Below are 14,646 nucleotides of genomic sequence, written 5' to 3'. Positions count from 1 at the left end.
ATTAAGACTTGAGTCACCTACACCTCATTTTCAAACTCTTGAGTCACTTTTAGGTGAAAGCCCCTAGTTTCTTTAGTGCCCATTTAATATTTTTCTTTATTTGTATGGAAGAAAAATTTATACTATTTTATTGAAAAAATCACATATATTAAACAAAAAGAATAAGGTATTAAAAATTTGCAAGAGATATTTCTACACAATCAAATAGTGAAAATGTTATCTTGAACAATCCTTTTTATCATTTTAAAGAAAATTTTGATGATGAATTAATTTGCATGTGTATACACAAAAACTTTTGTCTTCTTATACATCTGGAAAAAAAAAATTATGATTTCTTTAAAAAGATACTAATATACCGCGCGAAGCGCCTATTTTTAAACTAGCAAATTAGTAACACGAATAACTTCATGTATACAAAGAACTAAAACAAATTATTTCTGAAAAACGTAAAGAATTAAAAATAAGAATAGAAAGACTACATTATAATATATTTGCCGGAGTTAGTGAAAACTCAATAAATACACAAAAAGATGAAATATCAAAATTAGAATCACAAATAGATAGTTTAGAATATATATACCAACATGAACTATTCACAATAAAATGAACAAAGAAGAATTTATAATAGATGAAAAAATATATAAAAATCATGAAGGATTAAAAATAAAAATAGTATTTTCTAATCTAGGAAGAAGATATAAGAAAATAGGTGAACATTTATATTTAATGTTAGAAAAAGAAGAATTAAAATTAGAAGATAAATTGACAGCTATGCTAAGAATAGAAACAGAAAATGAAGAAATAGATAGGAAAAAGGAAATAGAAAAAATAAAACAACAAACTAAAAATACGAAATACGAAATACGAAAAATAGAAGAAACTAAAAATAGTAGGATTGCTAAATTAGAAAAAGAATTACAAATGTTAAAAGATTTGTATGAACAAAGACAAAAGGAAAAGGAAGAAAAAGATAAAGAACAAAAATTACTAAACGAGATAAATCAATTTAAAGAAAAATTAGAAATAAACAATAAAGAAATAAAAAACAAGGAATTAGAAATTAATAATATAGATGTTGAAGAGATAGATAATTATGATTCAGAAGATAGTGAAACATATACAGAAATATTAACAAATACAAAAAATTTAGAAATCAATGAAAAACAAGAAGTAATTAATGAAGAAAACTTAGAAAATATCAACACAGAAATAAATACTCTTGATAAAAAAGAAGATGAAAATATAATACCTAGAACATCAGAAATAAGAAAACCTACATATTATAAGAATAAATTTAAAAGATATAATCTAAAGAATGAATATGACAAATGGACACCAAAACAAATAGTGGACACCAAAACAAATAGTTAATAAAAATTATAACTTTTTAGACTTAGATTGTGTAATAAATACAGAAAAAACAATACAATTATGGATAGGATATATGACAAAACAATTATTAGATAATAATATAAACATAATAGATGCACCAGAATATATAGAAAGAACACTAATAGGAACAGTGAAATTATGGTTTTCAAATTTAACTCAAAATAGCAAGAAGATATTAAGAACTAATAAACCTACAAAAGGAACATCATCAACAACAACTAAACTAACACCTATAGAATTATTAAAAAAATATGAAACAGCTATAAAAGATGAATTTGGTAGTATGACAACAATAGAAGAAGAACAAGATGAAGAAAAAAATACAAATAGAAATTTAATTTTAAAATTAGCAATATATAATATGTGTTATATAGATGAATATACTTGCGCATTTAAAAAATATTATTATAAAGGAGCATATAATATAGAAGAAAGTAAAGAAATAAGAAAAATATAAATTACCCGAAACATTTAGTTCAAAGATAATAAAGAGTTGGGAAGAAGCAAAAATAGTAGATACTCTAGGAGCAAGAATAAAATTTTTACAACAATGGTATAGAAACTTATGTGAAAAATATAGAGAAGAATTAAAAATGGAAAAAACATTGATAAGAAATTTAGCATGCTGCAAAAATAAAATAGCACCCCAATTCGGATGTGAAGAAAAATATTATAAGAAAAGAAAAAGACATAAGAAATATAAAAAATATAAAAAATCAAAATATAAATACAAGAAACCAAGAAAAAGATATTATGTAAAAAATTATAAATACAAAAGTGCATATAGAAAAAAGAAATCTATAAAAGAATATACTTGTTATAATTGTGGAAAATTAGGACATTTAGCTAGAGATTGTAAATTATCTAAAAATCCAAAAAAATAAACAAATATCAGAAATAAAAATAGATAATACAGAATATATGCAGATAGATTATATAGATTATGAATTAGAAAGTGAGGATAGTATATATGAAATTTCAAAAAATGAAACAGATAATGAAATAGATAGTGAAATAGATAGTGAAATAGATGAATCAAATGACTGAAAAAAATATAAAAATAATAACAAAGGAAGAATATTTAAATGATGAAGGAACAGAACAAAAAATAATATTTGACAGTAACATATTTGATGAAATAAAAGGAAAAGAATTAGACTTAAGTGTAGAAAAAATATTTAAAATACCAACAATAAGAAATCTATTTACTAAGAAAAAAGAAGAATATTATGTAGTATGCCAAAAGGAACATATAATAGACTGTAGATATGCAAAAGGTAAAGCTAGTATACCACTAGTAACAAAAAGAATAATTAATAAAGAAATAAATGATATAAAAAGTAGAGACCCAATAAAGTATGTACACCTTGGACGTACAGAGATATTAATAAAAGCATATTTTAGAGAAGGAATAGATACACCAATAGAATTATAAAGCCTGTAGAAAAAAGCATAATAACTGTCACAAAAGAAAATTTAATATACCAAAAATTTAAATTTACAATAAGTGCAAATTATTCAGTAGCAGTAACAGATAAAAATATAGATAAATCATTAGTATTATATTGGAAAATATCAGGAATAGAATTAACCCCAGGAAGTAAAATATTTACAGCAAGATGCAAAAATTTATATGTATTAACAACAAAACATAAAATAACAAGAAAAAATAAGATTAACAAAATACGAATAGAAAGTCCATTCGAATAAATTGTAAAAACAATAGATTATAATGATTATAGATATAGAGACATAGATATAGAAGAAAATTTAGAAATAATAAATGATAGAATAAGTACAACGAAAAGAATAGCTGATGAAAAACCCGAATCATCAAGCTCATCAAAAAGAACAAGTTATGAAATAAATTCAACAAATAATTTAAACCAATATTACATAACAGGAAAGGTAAATACAGGACAAGAAGAAAATTATATAGCAAAATATCTAGTAAAAAATGAAGAAATAAAAACTGATAATGATATGTGCCCAGATCTACCAAGAAGTTTAATAAATAGTAAAAATATAGCAGAAAAAGAAATAATAATAGGAATTAGAAAAATAAAAATAGAATTTGAAGTAAAGGAAGAAATGCAAAAAGCAGACATAATATTAGGAATAAAATGGCTAGAACAAGTAAAACCATATAATATATAACACACACAATTAACCTGAACATATAACAGAGAGAAATTATTCTTAAGAAGAGCCTTAACATAAAATGAAAATATATGTATTAATGAAAATTGTAGTAGAAGGATATTACAGTAGATATTACACGCCTATGATAGATACAAGAGCAGAAACTAATTTATGTAGATATAATTGCTTACCAGAAAGCAAATGGGATAAATTAAAAACACCAATAATAGTTAAAGGATTTAATAATGAAGGAAGCTTAATTACTTATAAAGCTAGAAATGTAAAAATACAAGTATGGGATAAAATATTAACAATAGAAGAAATTTATAATTATGAACTAACATCAAAAGATATACTTTTAGGAATGCCGTTTTTAGATAAATTATACCCACATATAATAACTAGAACAGATTGGTGGTTTACAACACCATGTAAACAGAAAGTAAGAGCAAAAAGAGTTAATAATAAAATAAGAAAGAAAATTGATTGGATAAAAGGAAGTGAAAAAATTACACAAGAGTTAGAAAATATAAAAAATACTGAAGATACAATAGAACTAGTTGTATTATTGATAAATGAAACAGAAATAACTATATTTTCAATAAATAAGATAGAAATAATTAAGAAAAAATTAGAACAATTATATAGTGAAGATCCATTAAAAGGATAGGAAAAACATAAAACTACTATAAAAATTGAATTAATAGATAAAAATGGCATAATAACCCAGAAACCATTAACATATAATTTTGACGATTTACAAGAATTTAAAATGCATATAGATGAATTATTAGAAAAATAATATATACAAAAAAATAATAGTAAACATAATAGTCCAGCATTTATGGTAAATAAACATAGTGAACAAAAAAGAGGAAAAAGTAGAATGGTTATTGACTATAGAAATTTAAATGTAAAGACAATGACATATAATTATTCAATACCAAATAAGATATTAAAAATAAGACAAATACAGGGATATAATTATTTTAGTAAATTCGATTGTAAATCAGGATTTTACCATTTAAAGTTAGAAGAAGAATCTAAAGAATTAACTGCATTCACAAGGATTTTATGAATGGAACGTATTACCATTTGGATATAAAAATGCACCAGGTAGATATCAACATTTTATGGATAGTTATTTTAAATAATTATCTAATTATATAGTATACATAGATGATATATTATTATATACAAAAACTAAAGAGGAACATTTAAAATTATTAGGACAATTTACAGATATAATAGAAAAATCGGGAATAAGTTTAAGTGAAAAGAAAGCTGAAATTATGAAAAATCAGATAGAATTTTTTGGAATACAAATAGATAAGAGTGGAGTAAAAATGCAACAACATATAGTACAAAAAATAATAAATTCGAAAGAAGAATTAGATACAAAAAAGAAATTACAATCATTTTTAGGATTAGTAAACCAAGTAAGAGAATATATTCAAAAATTAGCAGAAACTTTAAAACCACTACAGAAAAAATTAAAAAAGGATGTAGAATATAACTATAATGAAGAAGATAAAAAACAAGTTCAAAAAATAAAATTACTTTGTAAAGAATTACCAAAACTACAATTTTCAGATGAAAATAGAAAATTTATATATATAGTAGAAGCAGATACTAGTAAATGTAGTTATGGAGGAGTACTTAAATACCGATATAAAGCAGAAAAATTAGAACACCATTGTAGATACTGCTCAGGTACATTCAATGAAACAGAAATAAAATGGGAAATAAATAGGAAAGAATTATGTTCATTATATAAATGTTTGTTAGCATTTGAGCCATATATTGTATATAACAAGTTTATTGTACAAACAGATAATACGCAGGTACGTTGGTGGTTAACAAAGAAAATACAAAATTCAGTTACAACAAAAGAAATTCGGAGACTAGTCTTGAATATATTAAACTTCACATTTATAATTGAAGTAATTAGTACTAACAAAAATGTTATTGCAGATTACATATCAAGACAAAGCTACACAGATTGATATAATAGAAGAAGATACTCTAGAAAAAATACTCAACACCCTAACTACGCTTTCAATGAAAGTGGGCAGTATGAGTAATGAAATAGAAAAGCTAAAGACTAATGAAGTTAAACTGAAGTCTATAGCTACAAATCAGCTAACTCAGCAGTGTGCAGAGCTATGTTGATCGGAAGACATTAAAGTTCCAGAGCTAGAAGGAGACGATGGGACACTCCATAAAACCCATAACGTTTATCAATCTACTTCTGCAGTTACAAACAGAGGAGTTAGTAGACAAAGATATCAGAACATGAATATGAATAAGATATTTGAGAAACCATTTATACCAAACACACAAAAAGACCCCTTGTTCATACCCCCATAAATTACCACATACCGAGATAATCTGAACCAAGATAAAAAAGTTTATATCTATACAACCCAAAAATACATAGAAAATATCTACAGAGTACAAACTTTCCTAAACCTTAACCCCAGAGCTACAAATATCAAAGAACCAAACACAAATTATATAACCCAAAAATTACAAGGTTACAACAAGATAATTGCACTACCCAAAACCAACTCAAACTTAATAAAAACTTGTTTTGACTATGGATTATTAAATACCATATACACCCAAGACGGAGAAGAACTAACAGCTATGGAAGAATTACAGAAAATATTCATCACCTATAAAAGAATAACCAAAGGAAATCTATTTAATATAAAGTGTCATACTGCACCAGCAGAAATATTATACGACGAAATAAAATCAGTTATAAAAGTTGTAAAAATAGGATTAACCAGATATATGATTATACCGGAAGATATTATGCAACAACTAGAGATACCCAAGATTGAGATACCTGATTTCTACGCAAATAAACGACTCATTGGACTAGCTACAATTATTCAAGAATTAGCAAATAATTATACCAATGGAAATCCAATATGGAGCTATTATTCAAGAGACCATCAGATGATTTATTCAAATTCAAAAGAACTACGACAAGCAGATATGGAAGATGTTAGGCAATGGATAATGACATTACTTAAACCAGAAAAACAATCTACTGCAAGAGCAATTAAGAGGATTTATTTCAGACGGATTATTGACAAGCTATTGCAAGATAATTGGACACAAATATCCAGACCATCAATGTTCGAGATGTAATGGAGAAGATAATATTATCCCAGAAGTCCACCTAGAATAAAAGAATCAAGAAGATAAGCATGCCAGCTGGAAGATACAAGATAAGAAGTAATAATGGAGATATGGAAAAGCAGCAGATACGACAACGAGAAGATATCAACGGAGTAATAATAGAAGACAAGATATTAAATTCATTTTACTAAAGTTTTTGTATAGGCTAGATTTTTAGACTTTTAGTCTTTTTAGTCTTTTTAGCCTTTTTAGCCTTTTTAGGCTTTTTGACTATGGCATTAATAATTCTTGTCTCATTAGGAGACTTTTTTAGACTAATTTTAGAAAACGTGAAAGAAATGTCAATACTCTTGTAAAGATTCATTCAGTCTATAAATAAGAGGAATCGAAGGCATTGCAAGGCAAGCCTTCATGTGTTGAAGCACAAATACTCTCTCCTGTCCACAATAAATATTTTGTTTAGTTATTAAAAAACAGATTTATTTCAATGGAAAAAGCTATGGAGGAACAAACCTTAGAAATATCAAACCTACCCGAACAGGTATATTTATTTATGATTATGAATAGCTAAATTCATAATTTCCAACAATCATGGTATGATAAAATAAATTCATGTTAGTTACTTTATAGTAGAATTATTCGAAGAATAATATGTTAAGAAGTTTATTAGCAAAGTGGAAACGGAGAAAAATCCCTAAGAACTATGTCATCCTAAAGGTGAAACCAATGAGGCAAGAAGCCGTGGTGGGGAGTAACTAGAGTAGAGGCGCTGTTTAAGGAAAAAGTATCCAAATTACCATGCTAATAGTGACCGAAGAACATGTTATTTAAGAATAATCTAGTATATAGTAATCTAAGATGACCATATTTTGTTATGTACATTATTAAAGGGAATATTTTGAAAATAGCAATTTTATGAAAATGAATAATTATTTATCTGATGTGATGATAGATAAATTTAAAATACTTATTTTGTATGCACTTAAGGATATAAAAGTAGTAGATATAAGAAAAATCATATTAGAAAAAGCATTTGGTAGATATTATATGACTAGAGTAAATTACATACCATACCTACCTAACTACTCTTACAAATACTTATCATGATAAATTACATATATCTAGAATTTTTGAAAAAAGATATGAGAAACATACAGTTAATAGAAAAACAGATACAAGTAAATATAGACAAATACATGGAAACTAAAGATATAAAATTTATAGAATTTCTTAATGAAAATATGCAAGAACTACTAAGACTAAAACAAAGAACTACAAAATATTATAATAAAATATTTAGTCAATTTTAAATGATAGATAATCTTAAAGTCCTAATCTTATATATACTTAGAGATATAGAAATTATAGACATAAAGAAAATAATATGGGAAAAATTACAAGATTATGAAAAGGAAGAATTATTAAACAGTATAGAAAACTTACACATATATTATGAATATCAATATTACTTAGATTCAGATAGATATTATTCAGAATAAATAAATGTTAGAATATATAAAAAAAAATTAGAGAAAGACAAAATTGGATATATGAAGAAATTAATTACAGAAATCAACTTGAAATAGAAAAAAGACAACTAGAAGAAAAATTACTTAAAATGAAATTAACCTTAGATGCAGATAATGATTTATTTAATACATACGAAAAATTATTTAATACAGATGGAAAATTACCTATACATGAACAACAAATACTAGTTAATTAGATAAAGAACATAAACCTACGCATTGAATATAGCAAAGTCAGAATAAAATACTACACAAAAATTGCTAAAATTTCAATAGGATAATAAACTACACAAATTAATGAATACATCTTATGAAAAGAATAAATCATTAAAAAATATTGAAACTAAATTTAAGAAATATCCACACACAAAGAAAAATACATTCATTATACATATAATAGATCTATTTCACAAGTTAGTTATCCGCATAGATCCGCACCCCCTACTAATGGCAATGATAATTCATTGTGTTACTACACAGACTTCCGATTGGCTAGAAGATCATTTCCTTGACTGCGGTATGTTGTTGCTGCGTTCATCTGAGTACATTTGCATTTATTCATTTTTCTGATATGCCAGAACATGTTTATTTTGTTAGTATTACTTGATACACATATTAAGTAAGAAATCGAATTCTTATTTCTTACATAATTTTCACTTTATCTTAGGCTTATTTGAGTTCTAAGTTAGATGGATGGTTGCTGTAATTTTTAACTCACGGTTTGATTAACTATCTAAGCATACTATTGTTATCCCCAGCCAAAATATGTGTACTTTCAAATGGAAGCTGCTGTCACAATTATGTTTCTGTGAAGTGTTTTTGAAATTGTTGCTATCGATTCATCATATAGTAGATGGGATTATACTTGGCACTCGTAAGATGAATCTGCATAGTACAACATTGGTGAAACTTTAATACAAATGTAAGAAATTGCTGGATAAATTTTTATGCAACTTAGAAAAGAATACATGCATTTCTGACTTCAGCAACAGCTGTAGCCTCCATGGAATCCTTGGCAGATGTCAATGTTGTTCTGTCACTTGATCTTGTACAACTCTTTAGTATTTGCACGCCTTCTAGAAAGGGTAAGTTTTAGAAATAAGTAGTTGGAGGAACATTCTAGAATATAGTAAATACTCTTAGCTAAATTCCACCATCAGCACCTATAAATAGCAGTGGTTCATTTGAGATGGATGTATGCTCAATAAGTTGTGCTCAAGCTCAGAGAGTGCTCAAATAAGGAGTGTTGATAAAGAAAGCAACAAGCGAGACATAAGACAGCAACAACGAGAATTGCTAGAGGTGAGTGCAAGAAATATTAAGTGTAAGAATTGTAAGACTGATGTGGATCTTTACTTTGCTCTAATAAAGTTCAAGTTATGACCAACCAATTGTGTGGCATCAACAATTCTCAACATAAAAGGTATCAAAGAATTACGTCATCGGGTCTTCCTAGAGGCTCAAAATTGTTCCATGTTTTGAAAAGCCTTTCACTGACCTGATATTAATGGAATGATATTCTATGTATGAATAACTTATTAGAAACCATATACAACATGTGAAACAACCGGGCACACCCAATAAAAAGAAAAGAGTATCCACAGGTAGAGCATTGCATGTTTTCAAAGTTAAAACTTTCTACATAAAAATCAGAACTTAGTACAATAAATTGTTACAAAAACGAAAAAAATGGATATTCATGACTCATGAACAGAAGTGGAAATAACACACACCTAAGGAACGTCTATACCATTTTCACTAATCGTACTTATAACCTCATTACTATAGAGATCACCCAAATTTGATGTTTCGTTCTGAGCAGCAGAAAAACTGGCATCAACATGACTGAAATCATTGATTTGCTCGTCAATGTGGATGGTACAGTTCTCTTCCAGATCATTTTGAATGACAGACTCTTGGAGATGAAGTGCATATTCCAAATTCCACAGCACATCAGCCATTAATGGCTTATCTCTGTCTACACCATCATCAGCTAAGCATTTCACTGCTGTTTCTCCAAACTTCTTCAGAGAATCTGGTCTCATTTTTCCCAGAAGATTGGGATCTATGATTCGTTCGAGCTGTCCCTTCTTCTGCCACTTCCTTGCCCATTCAGCTAAGCTAACCTGCTGCCACAGAAGAGATGGAGCTATGAAAGGCCTAGCACAAAGAACTTCAAATAAAACAACACCAAAAGAATAAACATCACATTTTTCTGTCAGCTTGTGCCCTCTAGCATATTCGGGGTCAAGGTAGGCCAAAGTTCCTTTTACAAGTTATATTATTAATACATGGTTAAAATGATTTTTATTTATATATTGTAGATATTGAATCCCCTTCGTTGAGTTTTTCTTCAGATTTTGAACCCCTTAAGCATAAATTCTTGCTCCGCCTCTGCTCATCAAGCAATATGTTTGTAGACTTGAGCTGACATCATGATGTTTAACTGAGTTAATATGAAGGTAGTGCAGACCTCTGGCTGCCCCAATGCATGTCTCCAGTCTCTGCTCCCAGCTCATACTAGGTAGATCTGAGCCATATAAATGGCTCCTGAGGGTGCCATTCTGCATTTACTCATAAATTAGAATCATTTCACTGTTTCCTTACAGTATCCAATCAATGAAACCAGATAAGGATGGAGGAACTAAGAGAGCCTCTCAGTCTCAGTATGGAACTCTCTAAGACCTTGCCGGGACACAGGATTATACCTTTTCAAGGCGATCTTTGTACCATCACACAAAACACCCCTATAAACCTTCCCAAAGCCACCCACTCCAATCACCAAACTCTCATCAAAGTTGTTAGTTGCTTCTTGCAAAGCTACAAAATGAATTCGACCACTCTCAACAAGAACACGATCACTTATCGAAGTTGTTGCCTTCGAATGTTTGCTACCCATGGTGCCTATATATATGGAGTGCAACCATTAATAGATCAGAAGGCTTCGCTGTGGCAAAGTTGAAATGATGAACCACTAACAATAATAATATAGAACAATTGCAACTACAATTGAAGCATCTAAGAAGAAAAATACAAATACGTAAACACAAAAAAACAAGTTTGAGGAAGCTCTAATTTTACAAGAACAGAGGAGATTTGGAGGAGGAGGAGGACACTAGAGACTGAAAAGTGAAAAGTCTTACTGTGCTGGATTTGGATGGTTAGTGTCTCGAGAAAATTGAAGGAAAGGTGTCTTTTAAGTCTTGAATGAAGGATTGGTGACATTGACTAACTTAAATGGTCAAAGATAATTAGGAAACTTGATTAAGTTAGTTCTGGACTTAATTAATATTTTCAAAACTTTCTAATCTTTTCAAGAATACAAATCAACTCAACCCACACTCCTCTTCAATTTAAATCAACCACTCTCTTCTCTCTCTCGACAGCTTCTCTCAACTCTCTCCTAACCAACTATTCTGCAAATTTCTCATTTCAATCCTCGGTGACTTCAACATCCGACTACAAATAGTTGGGCTTCGAGTTCCTTTTCTACTTCAACCTTCAAACGACGTGACAGCCTTGCTCTCCGGCCACAACAGCTTCTAATTCTTCATCGTTCCTTTTCTTCTTTCACAGGTAAAAATTTATGGCCTTTTTGTTTTGAAGAAAACGAGGAACTTGAGCCAACTTCTCTTATAGTATTGGTTAACAATTTCAATATTTGTTGCATTAATTTGAAATGCGGTCCGAAGAAAACTCTAATTTCTGGTATTTCTTCTCTTCTCTTTTCGAAGTGAATTATGTTTGTTTGTTGTTTGTTGCATTTTTTTGAAGTTTGATTTTTATTGTTTGTGTTTATAAAACCAAAACAACAATTTGTGTAAATTTTTTCTGTTCCTGTTCGTGGTAAAAATGAGGGATGGCCTTGGCTCAGCGGTAAGCTTACTTACCGTGGTGTGCCAGGGTCGGGGGTTCGAAACGCCCCTCCAGCGAAGCTGGGGTGAGGGCGCGTAGGTCAGGCCCGGAGTGGTCCCCCCCTCCCCGACACCTACGGAGTAGGTATGAACCGGGTCGTCCCTGTTCGTGATAAAAATAGTGATATTGTTGTTTTTTGGTTGAACAAAATCGTGCTACTATTTTTTGTTTTTTCCAACAGATTATCCATCTGGTGCAACTTATTAACCATCTGATGCAACAAATTTTTCATATGATGCAACAGATAAACCATCTGATGCACCAGAGAAACCATAAAATTACAATTTCGATGAAATAGATTAATCATCTGACGCAATAGATTAATCATCTGATGCAACAAATTAACCATATATTGCAACAAGTTAAGCATCGAATAAAAAATTTGATGTAACTAATTAACCGTCTGATGCAACAAAAAAACCATCAGGTTAATGATCCGATGCAACAGATAAACCTCCCGTTGGATAAAATCCTATCAACTCTTCCAACAGGAAATGTCCAAGACTTGATTTTTCCAATTGATCATTTATCTGCTGTGATAGACGTCCCTATGTTGAAAGAAATCTAAACAATTTTGACCGTTGATAACTCTTCTAACAGATCACTCATGTGTTGCAACAGAGGTGTGACCTGTTGTACAAACCATTCATCTTTCTCAACAAATGAGTGATATATTTTGTATTGTCGCAAAAGATTATTCAGTCGTTGCTGCAGGTTAGTTAACTGTTCTAACAGATCACTCATATGTCACAACAGATGTGTGATCTGTTGCACAGACCATTCATCTTTCTCAATAGATGAGTAATATGTTTTGTATTATCGTAACAGATTACTCAGCCGTTCCTACGGGTTATTTAATTGTTCCAACAGATCACTCATATGTTTCAACAGAAGATGTCACAACAAATATGTGGTCTATTGCACAGACCATTCATCTTTCTCAACAGATGAGTGATATGTTTTGTACTATCGCAATATATTATTCAGTCGTTGCTACAGATTATTTAACTGGTCTGACAGATCACTCATATGTTACAATAGATGATGTTGCAACAGATGTGTGATCTGCTGCATAGACCATTCATTTTTCTCAACAGATGAATGATTTGTTTTGTATTATCGTAAAAGATTACTCATCCGCTACAACAGGTTATTTAACTGTTCCAACGAATCACTCGTATGTTGCAACAATGTATGATCTGTTGCACAAACCATTCATTTATCTTAAAAGATGAGTGATATATTTTATATTGTTGCAATAGAATACTCATCCGCTACAACAGGTTGATTATATAGTGCAACAGATATACTACCTGGTGCTACAGATCGGTGATCTGTTGCAACTGTTATTTTACTATTTTGCTTGTTGATTTACTGTGATCCCTTTTTAATAATGAATTAATCAACTACAATATTTTTTTTATGTTTCTATTAATTTTAGATAATATGGTTCCTAAAAGAACAGAAATTGAATCAAGTTCAAGTAAAGGAACAAGTTAAGCAGCTAGGTTACATCCACCACTCTATGAGCTTGCTTTACAAGCGTTATCTCAATCGGGAGCAGAATATGATGAACACGGGGAGAGAAATATTTCAAAAGAGATTATGCCAATGCTAATAGCCTTTCCACTGAAGAGTTGGTCAAAGCCTTTAACATTGATCGTTATCCTATGAAAATGCAGTGCGATGGTGCCACAGATTTAACAGGTAATTTTATGGTTAAGTCAGCCATGAGAAAATCTTTCGACGCCTTCAGAAAAATACTTTGAGAACAAAAATTAGATGCTTATTTCAAGGACAACTGCTTTGGGAAATATCTTGATTTTCTGGAGGACAACAATAATCATTTCCAAATGAAAATGGTATATGAACTTCTCAAGCATAGGTTTATGTATGAAAACAAAGATAAGATGGATGAGGTGTGGATAAATTACTGTAGCATGCCTATTTGTTTTGGTAGGAAGGAGTTTGCCATAGTTATTGGACTAAAATGTTATCCTTTTTCTCAAGTTATACCTATTTTAACCCCCAAAAAAAGTACCCCGTACACCCAAAATGGCAAAGGCAAGTCGTGTGATCGTGATGACCTGGTGTCCATTGTTGGTCCAAGCTTCAAAAATAAAAATTTGATAAAAGCGTTAAAAGGTAAAGGACTTTCAAAGAAGCACAAGCAGTCATTGTGCTTGGTTTGGTTTATACATAATATTCTTTGGGCGAGAGACGTTAACAACAACATAAGCCTCGGTTTAATAAAGCTCTCAGAGGATCTTGAGGCATTTAACAGCTATCCTTGGGGTTATGAAAGCTTCAAAATGACTGTTAAATATTTGTTGACTCCGTTAGCGCCAAAGACAGTCAACTTATATGGCTTCCTATGGGCTTTCATGGTAAATGTTTCTTTCTTTTAATATGATATCATTCATTTTTTTTACTCAATAATAGTTTTGATTTATTGGCATTATTTTATAGGCTTGGGCGTTTGAAGCCATTTCTTATTTGAGACAACAAGTGAACT

The 14,646-nt window shown here is 29.6% G+C and overlaps 1 pseudogene; it reads right to left on the bottom strand.

Annotated features, from left to right (window-relative positions):
* Window positions 1-9,949: 9,949 nt before the first annotated feature.
* Window positions 9,950-11,115, bottom strand: LOC107846477 (annotated as a pseudogene).
* Window positions 11,116-14,646: the final 3,531 nt, after the last annotated feature.

This window comes from Capsicum annuum, unplaced genomic scaffold, assembly GCF_002878395.1.
Source record: "Capsicum annuum cultivar UCD-10X-F1 unplaced genomic scaffold, UCD10Xv1.1 ctg80516, whole genome shotgun sequence".
In the NCBI taxonomy this organism is placed as follows: domain Eukaryota; kingdom Viridiplantae; phylum Streptophyta; class Magnoliopsida; order Solanales; family Solanaceae; genus Capsicum; species Capsicum annuum.
Note: the sequence above shows the minus strand (reverse complement) of the source record. Positions and strands in the feature narration are given on the sequence as shown.